Raw genomic sequence first — 13,190 nt, forward strand, 5'->3', positions numbered from 1 at the left:
AGTAAAGACAGGCATAAGAAATTATAAAAGTTTTAATTTTGGGAACTAATAAATGTCCATGAAACCTTCACAATTTATGTTTTTCCGCCACGGCTTCAGCTGGTCCTTCCATTTGGGGTCCCTGACTTCCTGCAACATGCCTGGGTAATTTTTGTATTTTTAGTAGAGATAGGGTTTCACCATCTTGGTCAGGCTGGTCTGAACTCCTGATCTCGTGATCCACCTGCCTCAGTCTCCCAAAGTGCTGAGATTACGGGCGTGAGCCACCATGCCTGGGCTTCTGTGAGTAGGTTTTAAAGTACCCAAATACTATTGTATTGGAGTCTGTCTCTTCCTTTAGATCTAGTAATGTTTGTTTTATATATCTGGGTGCTTCAGTATTGGGTGCATATATATTTAGAAATGCAGTATTCTATTGATGAATTAATTGCTTTGTCATTATATTATGATCTTCATTGTCTTTTTACTGTTGTTGTTTTACTGTCTTATCTTTTAAATAGGACATTTAATCCACTCACAGTTAGGGTTATTATTGAGATGTGAGGACTCATTCCTGAAATGAATCCTCTCCATTTTTGTTTGTGTGAGAGAGACTTTATTTCTCTTTTGTTTATGAAAGCTTCCTTGGCTGGGTATAGAATTCTTGTTTGGCAGGTTTTTGTTTTATTTTCCTCTCAGCACTTTGAATATATCATCCCATTCTCTCCTGGCCTGTGAAGTTTCTGCTGAGAAATCCTCTGTTACTCTGATGAAACTTCCCTTGTATGTGACTAGACACTTCTCTCTGCCTTTAACTTTTCACAGTTTGACCATAATGTGACAGGCAGAAGACCTTTGGGTTGTTATCTATTTGTGGGTATCTGAACTTCCTTTATCTGGATGTCTAAATGTCTTGCTATACTTGGAAAGTTTTCAGTCATTATTTTGGTAAAAGGTTTTTTATGCCAGTGATCTTCTCTTCACCTTCTGGAACAAACAAATCCATATATTTGGTTGCTTTATGCTGTCCCATGTGTCATGTAGACTTTGCATTCTTTTTTATGAGGTTTTTTTTTGTTTTGTTTTTGGGGTTTTTTGTTATTGTTGTTTGAGAACATTCCGTGCGCTGTTGAGAAGATTGTCTATTCTGCAGCAATTGGATGAAATGCACATATATTTATTGTTTTTTTTTTGTTTTGTTTTGCTTTTTAATTTTTTAAAAAATGAGATGGGGTCTTGCTATGTTGACCAGGCTGGTCTCGAACTCCTGGCCTCAAGTGATTCTTCCACCTCTGCCTCTTAAAGTGCTGGGATAATAGGTGTGAGCCACCATGCCTGGCCGTGTTTTTATATCCTTTTGGTTAAATGATCCCTTTATCATTATATAATGACTTTCTTGGTTTCTTTCTTTTTTTCTCCACACTGTTTTCCATAGTGGCTGTACGAGTTTATATTCCAACCAGCAGCGTAGAAGTGTTCCCTGTTCACCGCATCCATGCCAACATCCATTGTTTTGATTTTTTTTTTTTTTTTAATTATTATGGCCATTCTTGCAGGAGTAAAGTGGTATCACATTGTGGTTCTGATTTGCATTTCCCTGATCATTAGTGATGTTGAGCATTTTTTCATATGTTTGTTGGCCATTTGTATATCTTCTTTTGAGAATTGTCTATTCATTTCCTTAGCCCACTTTTTGATGGGATTGTTTGCTTTTTTCTTGCTGATTTGTTTGAGTTCATTGTAGATTCTGGATATTAGTTCTTTGTCAGACACATAGATTGTGAAGATATTTCTCCCACTCTGTGGGTTATCTGTTTACTCTGCTGACTGTTCCTTTTACCATGCAAAAGCTCTTCAGTTTAATTAAGACCCAGCAATTTATCTTTGTTTTTACTGTATTTGCTTTTAGGTTCTTGGTCATGAAATCCTTTCCTAAGCCAATCTCTAGAAGGGGTTTTCCAATGTTATCTTCTAGAATTTTTATATTTTCAGGTCTTATATTTAAGTCCTTGATCCATCTTGAGTTGATTTTTGTATAAGGTTAGAGATGAGGATCCAGTTTCATTTTCCTACATGTGACTAGCCAATTATCCCAGCACCGTTTGTTGAAAGGTTGAAAACCGTTATGTTTTTGTTTGCTTTGTCAAAGATCACTTGGCTGTAAGTATTTGGGTTTTTTTCTGGTTTCTCTATTCTGGTCTATTGGTCTATGTGCCTTTTTTAAAATACCAGTATCATGCTGTTTTGATCGCTATGGCCTTATAGTTTGAAATCAGGTAATGTGATACCTCTAGATTTGTTTATTTTGCTTAGTCTTGCTTTGGCTATGCGGGCTCTTTTTTGTTTCCATATGAATTTTAGAATTTTCTTTTCTAATTCTGTGAAGAATGATGGTGGTATTTTGATGGGAACTGCGTTGAATTTGTAGATTGCTTTTGGCAGTATGGTCATCTTTACAATATTATTCTATCCATCCTTGAGCATGAGATGTGTTTCCATTTGTTTGTGTCATCTATGATTTCCTTCAGCAGTGTTTTGCAGTTTCCCTTGTAGAGGTCTTTCATCTCCTGGGTTAGGTATATTCCTAAGTATTTTATTTTTTGCAGCTATTATGAAAGGGGTTGAGTTCTTGATTTGTTTCTCAGTTTGGTTGCTGTTGGTGTATAGCAGAACTACTGATTTGTGTACATTAATTTTGTATCCAGAAACTTTGCTGAATTATTTTATTAGCTCTAGGAGTTTTTTGGAGGAATCATTAAGGTTTTCTGGGTAAACAATTATATCATCAGCAAACAGAGACAGTTTGACTTCCTCTTTACTGATTTGGATGCCCTTGATTTATTTCTCTTATCTGGTTGCTCTGGCTAGCATTTCCAGTACTGTGTTGAAGAGGAGTGGTGAGAGTGGGCATCCTTGTTCCAGTTTTCAGGGGGAATGCTTTCACTTTTCCCCATTCAGTATTATGTTGGCTGTGGGTTTGTCAAAGATGTCTTTTATTACATTGAGGTATGTCCTTTGTATGCCGATTTTGCTGAGAGTTTTAATCATAAAGGGATGCTGGATTTTGTCGAATGCTTTTCCTGCATCTGTTGAAATGATTATGTGATTTTTGTTTTTAATTATGTATATGTGGTGTATCACATTTATTGACTTGAGTATATTAAACCACCCCTGCATTCCCGTTACGAAACCCACTTGATCAAGGTGGATTGTCTTTTTGATATGTTGTTGGATTCTGTTAGCTAGCATTTTGTTAAGGATTTTAGCATCTATATTCGTCAGGGATATTGGTCTGTAGTTTTCTTTTTTGGTGATGTCCTTTCTTGGTTTTGGTATCAGGGTGATACTGGCTTCATAGCATGACTTAGGAGGGTTCCCTCTTCCTCTGTCTTGTGGAATAGTGTCAATAGGATTAATGCCAATTCTTCTTTGAATGTTTGGTAGAATTCTGCTGTGAATCTGTCTGGTCCTGGACTTTTTTTTTGTTGATAATTTTTAAATTACCATTTCAATCTTGCTGCTTATTATTGGTCTGTTCAGGTTATCTAATTCTTCCTGATATAAGGTAGGAGGGTTGTATCTTTCCAGGAATTTATGCATTTCTTCTAGGTTTTCTAGTTTATGTGCATTGAAGTGTTCATAGTAGCCTTGAATGATCTTTTGTATTTCTGTGGTATCAGTTGTAATATCTCCTGTTTCATTTCTTATTGAACTTATTTACATTTTCTCTCTTCTTTTCTTAGTTAATCTTGCTTATGGTCTATCAATTTTATTTATCTTTTCAATGAACCAGGTTTTTGTTTCATTTATTGTTTGTATTGTTTTTTGTTTTAATTTCACTTAGTTCTGCTTTGATCTTGGTTATTTCCTTTCTCCTGCTAGGTTTGGGTTTGGTTTATTCTTGTTTCTCTAACTCCTTGAGGTGTTACCTTAGATTGTCTGTGCTCTTTCAGACAATTTGATGTAGGCCTTTAGGGCTATGAACTTTCCTCTTAGCACTGCCTTTGCTGTATCCCAGAGATTTTGATAGAAGTTCATTAGACACATTTTTGGCCAGGTTATCTACAAAGGCAACTGTTTGTACTGACTCAGTAATAGATGCCACAGCAATGCTAGCAGTTGCTAGGATGACTATGGCTGAGACTATAAAGGCCATAAATGTAGCTATGAGACTTTTGTGTCTGACCTGGGACAGGGCATGGTCTAAGGTGGCAAGGGCAGAGGATCTTTGCCAATCACATGTCAAATTGACTGGTATGAATGCCTCAGATTGTCTCCTTAATACCATGACACTAGTAATATTTAGATCAGATATATTGTAATTAGTGTTACGTGAGGCAAACCAAGCCTGTCCCTGCACCTGGGTCACAAATGTGGAGTTTTGGGGTGAAATAGAAATATTGGTTCCCATAAAGAAAACATGGATGGGTAGTGCAAATCAGCTGTAACTGATCAGTATGATGGTTATACTATTGTTGTTACTGGAATTATGACATGCTCCATGCCAGGTGTCAAGGGAGGTGCCAAGATGTCCCAGGTGCCATAAAGTGTCTTGGGGCGGCATGGACTTTACTTGGGGTCTGGGATATTCCATCCCCCCATTGACCCAAATCATAGGCGAATGGGACATGGCTATGAAACTGTGATTGATGCCTTGACAGATGAGGACATCAGTAAGGCTGCCCTGCAAATGGCTGTGGGGACTCCAGTCTAAGATGTTATCATTGCCTAACTGGAGGCTGTGGGCTTGTGCCCCGTGACAGACCTCCCAGCTAAAGTGAAATCCATTACTTTCCCAGTTTTGCCCTTTAGCACAGGAAGGAATGTTTGGGAAAGCAGCATTGATTGCATTACCTGGTTTGAAGCTACCTGCAACTAAGGCTGTTAAGACATTTTCTTTGCCATGATGTGGCCATAATTGTGTTTGGGCAGATACACAGTAAGTGTTAGAACCTTTTTAACTTACACACAGTGGGAAGATGGTGGAGTGATATGTAGTGTTATCTGGCACCTTAGTCTAATGTGTGCCATTACTTAGGGACCCCACTGGGTGTAAATCTATTCCTCCTAGCCAAGCAGTTATGTTATTATAGGCTGGGAAGAGGGTGTCTGTCCAGGTGACAGGGCGAAAGAAAGGTAGGTCTAAGATATGAGCCAGTAGAGTGTAGCAGGTACAGGTTGCAGACAAAGGGAGAGCATAGAAAGGATCAATACCCTACGTGAGTTGCAATGTACAACAGAGAGCATAGCAAGGAACAAATTATCTGAAGTAAATGGTGTCTGTGTCCGGAGCAGAATTTGTTCAGTCTCCTGAGTTATTCTCTTCAGCATCCCCCAGGTGATGTCTGGGGCTTGTGTCATCCACGGAAGCCTCATCGTCTGGGGCTGCAGATCCTGCAGGGTCAGTTCCTTCATCTCTGATACCAGGTTGGGTCCTAGCCATGCCATGGTATGGTTTAATGCATCATGCTGGAATCCAAAGAGGACCTGAGGGGGTGTGGACACAAGCATACCTTCTTCCCCACATTAACAATTCATTTGGACCACACCATTCGTTACTGTTTACATCTTTCCATAAAACTGCAGGTTTTATGTCTTGAGAGGTTTTAGCAAAGTGTTTTTCTACTGCTGTTTGAAATTTGTCATCTAAATTTAGAAAATTAAGGGTAAATAAGGCTTGTGCCAATAGTGTTGGAGGGTCTTTACTCATACTTCCCCTTCCTGGCTGTTTTCTGAGCATATTTTTAAGGGTGGAGTGGGCATGTTCTACTATGGCTTGTCCTTGGGGGTTATATGGGTTGCCTGTGGAATGTTGGATATTCCACGTGTGACAAAATTGTTGAAATTGTGAGCTGGCATAAGCTGGACCATTTTCGGTTTTAATTTTTTAATTTTTGTGGGCTGCCCCATAAATGCAAAGCTTAAAAGATGTTTAATGACATACTGAGGGGTGTTTGCACTAATTAGATGAGTGTTGGTATCAACAGATACATGTACATATCTAAGTTTTCCAAATGCAGGGACACGTGTAACATCTGTTTGCCATAACTGATGAAGTTCTAATCCTCTAGGGTTAACACCTGTGGAAGAAGGCCAGTGAGCTGGCAATCTGGGCATTGTAGGATAATTTGTTTAGCCAGCCTCTGGGTAAGTTCAAATTGTTTAGATAAGTTTCTCCAATTTTGGTGGAAAAATTGATGTGATTGGGTGGCTTGGTCAAGCAGTGATGTCATAACTTGTAGGTCTTGTTCATTGCCATAAGCCACTGGGCCAGGCAGAAAGCTGTGGGCTTGAATGTGTGTGATAAAAATAGGATGTGTACATTGATCTAGCAATTGCTGAAGTCGAAGAAGAGCACACAGGGTGGGCTTGAGAGTGGACTTAATTAAGGCTGTTTCAGGGTTCTGCAATAAATAGTGTAAGCCAAGTCATTTACAATATTTATGGGCTGAGTGGAAAAAGTCTCCTGATATTGGAAAAAGGCCAATATCAGGGCCCCAATCTCAGCTCTCTGAGTACTAGTAAACCCAGATCAAGTGATTGAATTATGTGGTCTCCACCAGACTGCCGCTTTTCCATGTTTACCAGAACCATCAGTAAACAGTGTTAAAGCATTAGGTATGGGGGAGTGAACTATTTTTGTGGGCAAGATTACCAGGGTATGAGATAAGAAATAAAGGAGTTTATCAGCAGGAAGTATGTGCCCTATTTGTCCTGTGTAATCAGAGAAAGTTATTTGCAGATCGATAGATACTGGCAATACTGCTTCAAATTGCTTCTTAAAGGAATCCTGATGGCATCAGGGTCATAACCTCGTAACTGATTGCATCGTTTGTGGCCTGAATAGATGATTTTAGTAAGTAACTGACTATAGGAAGATAGCGTTTTAGTCCCGGTATGTCAGCAAAAAACCCATTCTAGGAAGCGTAGCCCGGGGCCACCTGTCCTATTAACCCTGTAGGGGAGTGTTTGGTAAGAAAGATGAACAATTAGATTGAATAGCGTCAATGCAATCTAGCTGCCTCTGAGAGATGGCTTGTTCTATTTCCTCGATTTCCCTTTTTGCTGCAGGGGTTAAATATCTGGTAGAATCCAGGGCTGGATTGCCTTTTAAGATAGAAAACAGGTTTTGTAGTTTATCAGTAGGAATCCCCAAAGTGGAGTGGAGCCAGTTAATATCGCACAGTAATTTCTGATAATCATTTAAGGTGTGTAAGTTGCTAGTATTTAATTTAACCTTCTGAGGTCTTACTGACAAGAAAGTTAGTATGTACCCAAGATATTTCCAAGGAGAGGACATTTGTACTTTTTCAGGTACAATGATTAAATCTCTTAGCTGTGTATTCTTTATGATAGAGGACTATAAATTTAAAAGTATTGGCTCCGTTGGGGCTGCTAGTAGAAAATCATCCATAAAATGAATAATCTTGCAATCAGGAAATTCTTTTCTACTAGGGAGCAAGGCTTGATTTACATGATACTGACACATGATAGGACTATTTATCATTCCATGAGGAAGCACTTTCCAATGAAATTGACAAGCTGGCTTTTCTTTATTGATAGCTGGTATTATAAATGCGAATTTTTCTCTGTCCTGTTCTGCTAGGGGAATCATATGAAAACAATCTTTTAAGTCAATAATGATTATAGGCCAATCTTGAGGAATTGCCGTAGGGGAAGGGAGTCCCTGCTGAAGGGGTCCCATAGGTTGCAAATTGGCATTAATAGCACATAGGTCATGCAAAAGTCTTCATTTCCCAGACTTTTTGGGAATGACAAAAATGGGTGAATTCCAAGGGCTGTTAGATAATTCAACATGCCCAGCTTTCAGTTACTCCTCAACTAATTCATGGGCCCTCTGTAATTTCTCTCCCTTCAGAGGCCACTGTTCTACCCAAATCGGATCTTGAGAGAGCCACGTCAGGGGTAGGGGAGGAATAATAACAGTGGCCATTGTTAGAAAGGAGTCTGCAGAGTAACCCCCCATTGGGCTAATAGGTCCCATCCCCAAAGATTAACAGGGATGGGCATGATTAGAGGTTGTATAACTACCTTTCTTCCTTCTGAATCACAGCATGTTAGGGGGTGTGTGCTCTGCCTGGCCGTGTGTGCCTCCATGGTGCTGACAATTTTCTGTTTGTTAGTGACCCAAAGCCAAGTTTCTGACAAATTTTGATCACTAATGATTGAAATGTCCACCCCTGTGTCCAATAAGCCAGTAAAATTCTTATTTCCAATTTTTTCATGGGTCCCTGATCAGTGATTAATTGATTCCAATATACTGCTGTGTCTCCTGTGCTCCCAAAACTTCCCTTTCCCCTTTCCTTTCCATAGGCATTGGGGACCCAGTGTGATAAAATCAGTAACTGAGCTATCTTTGACCCAGGGGGAAGAATATGCAGACCTTTACAGTCCATCATAACCAATATCTCCCCCTGATAATCACTATCAATTACCACGGTGAGCACATTAATTCCTTTACTGGATAGGCTAGACCACCCCAGGACTAATCCCAGAGGCAGCGGACCCCAGATCCCAGTTGCAACCCTTTTAAGGTCTTTTCCTTCTTTTAGCACTAATTCGTTGGGGCAGAGTAAATCCAGTCCTGTGTTCCCAGTGGTGGCTGCTCTGAGAGAGAGGACTGTGGGCTTCCCATCTGACCGAGGAAAGCTGCTGGCATTGCCCCAGCTGGGAGTGGGGCCTGGGGCTGGCCCCTCATGAAATTGCCTGACTGTTTTTTTATGGGGTTGGTGTTTTTTAATCAAATTTAGACCTGCAATGTTTTGCCCAGTGTTTCCCCTTCCTACATCGGGGACATATAGAAGGGGGTTCTTTCCCTGAGTTACTGTGGTCTCTACTATGGGGGCATTCCCTCTTTATATGACCTGGCTCTCCACATAGAAAACAATTTGGGTTTCTTTCCCTTTTCACTTTAGGAGGCCTTAATGCCATAGTCAATATTTTGGCTTTGTGTGTCTCGGTTCCTACCAGCTGACACGCTCATATAAGCTCCCCGACTGTGGCTGCCTTTCCTCTGATTGCCTGCGGGCAAACCACATTAAGTTTCAAAAGTCAATTGCAACAATAAGATATCAGCAGCTTGGGTGTGACTAATTTGTCTCTTAATTGCCTGGATTAACCAATTGATAAACTCAACAAATGGCTCCCGAGGCCCTTGTCGAACATTTACGAAAGATCCCTGTTGAACTCCGCTTTTGGGAATTCGGTCCCAAGCCCTGAGAGCACACACAGACACTTGAGCATAGGCCTGGGGATCAAAATCTAGTTGTTGTACATTGGCATGAGGACCCCTCCCCTGGAGCATATCAGTTGTTATGTCTTACCCGGCCGCCTGATTCTGCTTGGCTTGTTCGCACCACTCATTGTATTCTGCCTTCCAGAGGAGGTATTGGCTAGGCTCCAAAGTTGTTTTAGCTAGCATTGACCAGTCCCATGGGGTCATACGGAAGTGGCCTTTCAAGGCCTCAATCATTCCTTTCATAAATGGGCTAGCGGCTCCATTTTCTTTAATGCTTTTTCTTAGCTCTTTATAAGCGTTAAAAGAAACGAGTTTATGTACCTGATTGCTATGTCGGTCTTGCATTACTGGGCAGGCTAAAAGCTCCCCCTCTAATGCTGCTTGCTTAAGACAAGGCCCCATAGCTGGAATGTGTTTCTTGTCTTTTTTCCTACTTATTGGAGGAGGGGGCTCAGGCAAAACCTCCACTTCCTCTTTGTTATTTTGGCCTGGTGATAGTGGGGCTGAGGGAAAAGGAGGCAGCAAGACAGGTGATATTTCCTCCTCCTTCCCCTTTTTAGGCTTTTCTGTGTCTAATGGGACCAAAGCCATCCTTACTAGAGCCCATAGTGTTAAAGATGATGCTGGGACCTGTTGCCCTTGTGCATAATACTGTTTAAGATTTCTCCCTACTTGTTCCCCGAGTTCTACATGTAGCATGCCTTCTTTCCGGAGCCATGGATTATGGTTTACTACAGTTTGCATTAGGTCTCTTAACTGAGCCTGGGAAACTGAGGCTCCACTAGCCTTAAGCAGCTGTTTCAACACTTTCATATACTGTTTCTGATGAGCTGATAACTGTTGTCCCATGATGAAACCTCAGCCTGAATAATCTCCCCTGAACTTGGAGATCCCAAGTGGGCACTAATGACTTACTGATTACTCACTGACCACATGGTCCTTTTCACTTTTGTTTTGGAGGGGTCTGTCGTGCTTCCTTCACAGTGTTGGTCACAGCGGGGTCACCACCTGTGGGGGTCTGTCCTGCAGACCCTGACTCAACGATGGATGAATACGTACACGGACACAGATATTATGCTTGTCATTCCAGCTGAGGGTTCAGGCCACTTACAGACTCTAAGAAGGGTGCTGTCACCAGCGGCCCTGACTCTCTGGCCCTCCCAGCATTTATTCATTACATATTAAATGACAAAAGTCTCAGGTAAACACCATTAGAGGGTAATCAACCTGGTCGCCTTCCTCCAATCCCCTCCCTACAGAGCACTATGCTGCCTGCAGATGATCAAAGGTTAGTTTTAGAACCACATGAGTAAACAAGCTATTTAGATAAACTACTCTACATTCCTATGTTAATTACCCTTGCTATAGCTCAAAGAGGATTAGGCTGCCTTCAGCCATAACTCTATCCTGAAGCTTTTGCAAAAACCTTTTGGCCTTCCAAGAAAGTTTGTGTTTTATTTTATAATTTTCCCTACCATCTTGACTGAACCCCTAGAGATTTCAAGTTTTATTCCACTGTGGTCTGAGAGAGTGCTTCATATAATTTCAATTTTCTTAAATTTATTGAGGCTCGTTTTGTGGCCTATCATATGGTCTATCTTGGAGAAAGTTCCATGCACTGTTGAATAGAATGTTTATTCTGCGATTGTTGCATGAAATGTTCTGTATGTATCTCTAAGTCCATTTGTTCCAGGGTATAGTTTAAATCCATTGTTTCTTTGTTAACTGTCTTGATGACCTGTCTAGTGCTGTCAGTGGAGTATTGAAGTCCCCACTATTATTGTGTTGCTGTCTATCTCATTTCTTAGGTCTATTAGTAATTATTTTATAAATTTGGGAGCTCCAGTGTTAGGTGCATATATGTTTAGGATTGCGATATTTTCCTGTTGGACATGTCCTTTTATCATTATATAATGTCCCTCTTTGTCCTTTTAAACTGCTGTTGCTTTTTTTTTTTCCTATTAATCATGCCACATTATTTTTAATTATGTACAAAGATTTAACATGTCACCCAAGGACCATTTCACCCACTGCTCTATTTGGCCCCCAGTCTTTTGTCTCTCTCTTCAGCAATAGTGAGACAGATACCATTTCCTCGGGAAGAGAAATCCATGGTTTGTTGCCCTTGCCAATTACAAAAATGTTGGAAAGTTGAGTGGCAAAGCTGGTGCCATTGACATCTTTCACGTGAACCATGTCAAAAGATCCAGGATGCCTCTCTCTGTTGGTGATCATACCAATTCTTCCCAGGATAGCACCTCCAGTCACCACACATAGGTTACCAGTGTACCAGTGTCAAACTTGATGAAACCAGTAATCTTGCCAGTCTCCAAATCAATCTGAATGGTATCATTTACCTTGATGAGGGGATCAGGGTAGTGGATGCTGCGAGCATCATGAGTCACCAGATGAGGGATTTCTTTTGTGCCCGCAAAGATTTTTCTCACTTTGCCCCATTTGTACTTAGCTTCCTCAGGTGTAATACGATGTACAGCAAAGTGACCCTTGGTGTCATAGGTCAGATGGAAATTATCTCCCATCTTGTCAATGCTGATGACATCCATGAATCCAGCAGGGTAGGTTATATCAGTTCGGAACTTGCCATCAACCTTAATGAACCCCTGCATGCAAATCTTTACTTCATCTCCTGTCAGGGCATTCTTAAGTCTGTTCCTTAGGAAAATGATGAGGGGGAGACACTCTCTCAACTTGTGATGGCTGGTGAATGGACAAGGAGCAAACACACTGGTCAATTTATCCAGCATCCAATGTTTTGGAGCTGCTACCCACTTCAGATGCTTCTTGGGACCACAAGCCATGGCTGCATTAGGCAAGGAAAGAGGACCTCTCTCTTCCAGTGTGCGTAGAAATTCTAAACTGCTGTTACTTTAAAGTTGGTTTTGTCTGATATAAGAATAGCTATTCCTTCTTACTTTTGGTGTCCATTTGCATGAAATGTCTTTTTCCATCCCTTTACCTTAAGTTTATATGAGTCCTTATGTGTTAGATGAATCTCTTGAAGGTAGCAGGTGGTTGGTTGGTGAATTCTTATCCATTCTGCCATTCTGTATCTTTTTTTTTTTTTTTTAGATGGAGTCTCGCTCTGTTGCCCAGGCTGGAGTGCAATGGCATGATCTCAGCTCACTGCAACCTCCGCCTCCCGGGTTCAAGCAATTCTCCTGCCTCAGCCTCCTGAGTAGCTGGGATTACAGGTGTGTGCCACTACAACTGGCTAATTTTTGTATTTTAGTAGAGATGGGGTTTCACTATGTTGGTCAGGCTGGTCTCAAACGCCTGACCTCGTAACCCGCCCAACTCAGCCTCCCAAAGTGCTGGGATTACAGGTGTGAGCCACTACACCTGGCCCATTCTGTTTCTTTTAAGTGGAGCATTTAGGCCATTTACATTCACTGTTAGTATTGCAATGTGAGATACTATTCCCTTCATTGTGTTATTTGCTGCTTGTATACCTTGGGTTTTTGTTTTTGTTTTTTAAGTTGTATTTTTGTTTTGTAGGTCCTGTGAGATTTATGCTTTTAAGAGGTTCTGTTTTGATCTGTTTGCCGGATTTGTTTCAACATTTAGAGCTCCTTTTAGCTATTCTTTATATATATATATAATTATATACATGTATATAATTATTGTTATTATACTTTAAGTTCTAGGGTACATGTGCACAATGTGCAGATTTGTTACATATGTACACATGTGCCATGTTGGTGTGCTGCACCCATTAACTCTTCATTTACATTAGGTATATCTCCTAATGCTATCCCTACCTCTTCCCAACCCCATGATAGGTCCTGGGGTGTGTTGTTCCCCATCCCGTGTCCAAGTGTTCTCATTGTTCAGTTCCCCCTATGAGTGAGAACATGCAGTGTTTGGTTTTCTGTCCTTGCAATAGTTTGCTGAGAATGATGGTTTCCAGCTTCATCCATGTCCCTACAAAGGA

The 13,190-nt window shown here is 40.8% G+C and overlaps 1 pseudogene; it reads right to left on the reverse strand.

Annotated features, from left to right (window-relative positions):
* Positions 1-11,261: 11,261 nt before the first annotated feature.
* On the reverse strand, positions 11,262-12,057 carry LOC105555416 (annotated as a pseudogene).
* Positions 12,058-13,190: the final 1,133 nt, after the last annotated feature.

Source organism: Mandrillus leucophaeus, unplaced genomic scaffold, assembly GCF_000951045.1.
Source record: "Mandrillus leucophaeus isolate KB7577 unplaced genomic scaffold, Mleu.le_1.0 Scaffold684, whole genome shotgun sequence".
Classification (NCBI taxonomy): Eukaryota; Metazoa; Chordata; class Mammalia; order Primates; family Cercopithecidae; genus Mandrillus; species Mandrillus leucophaeus.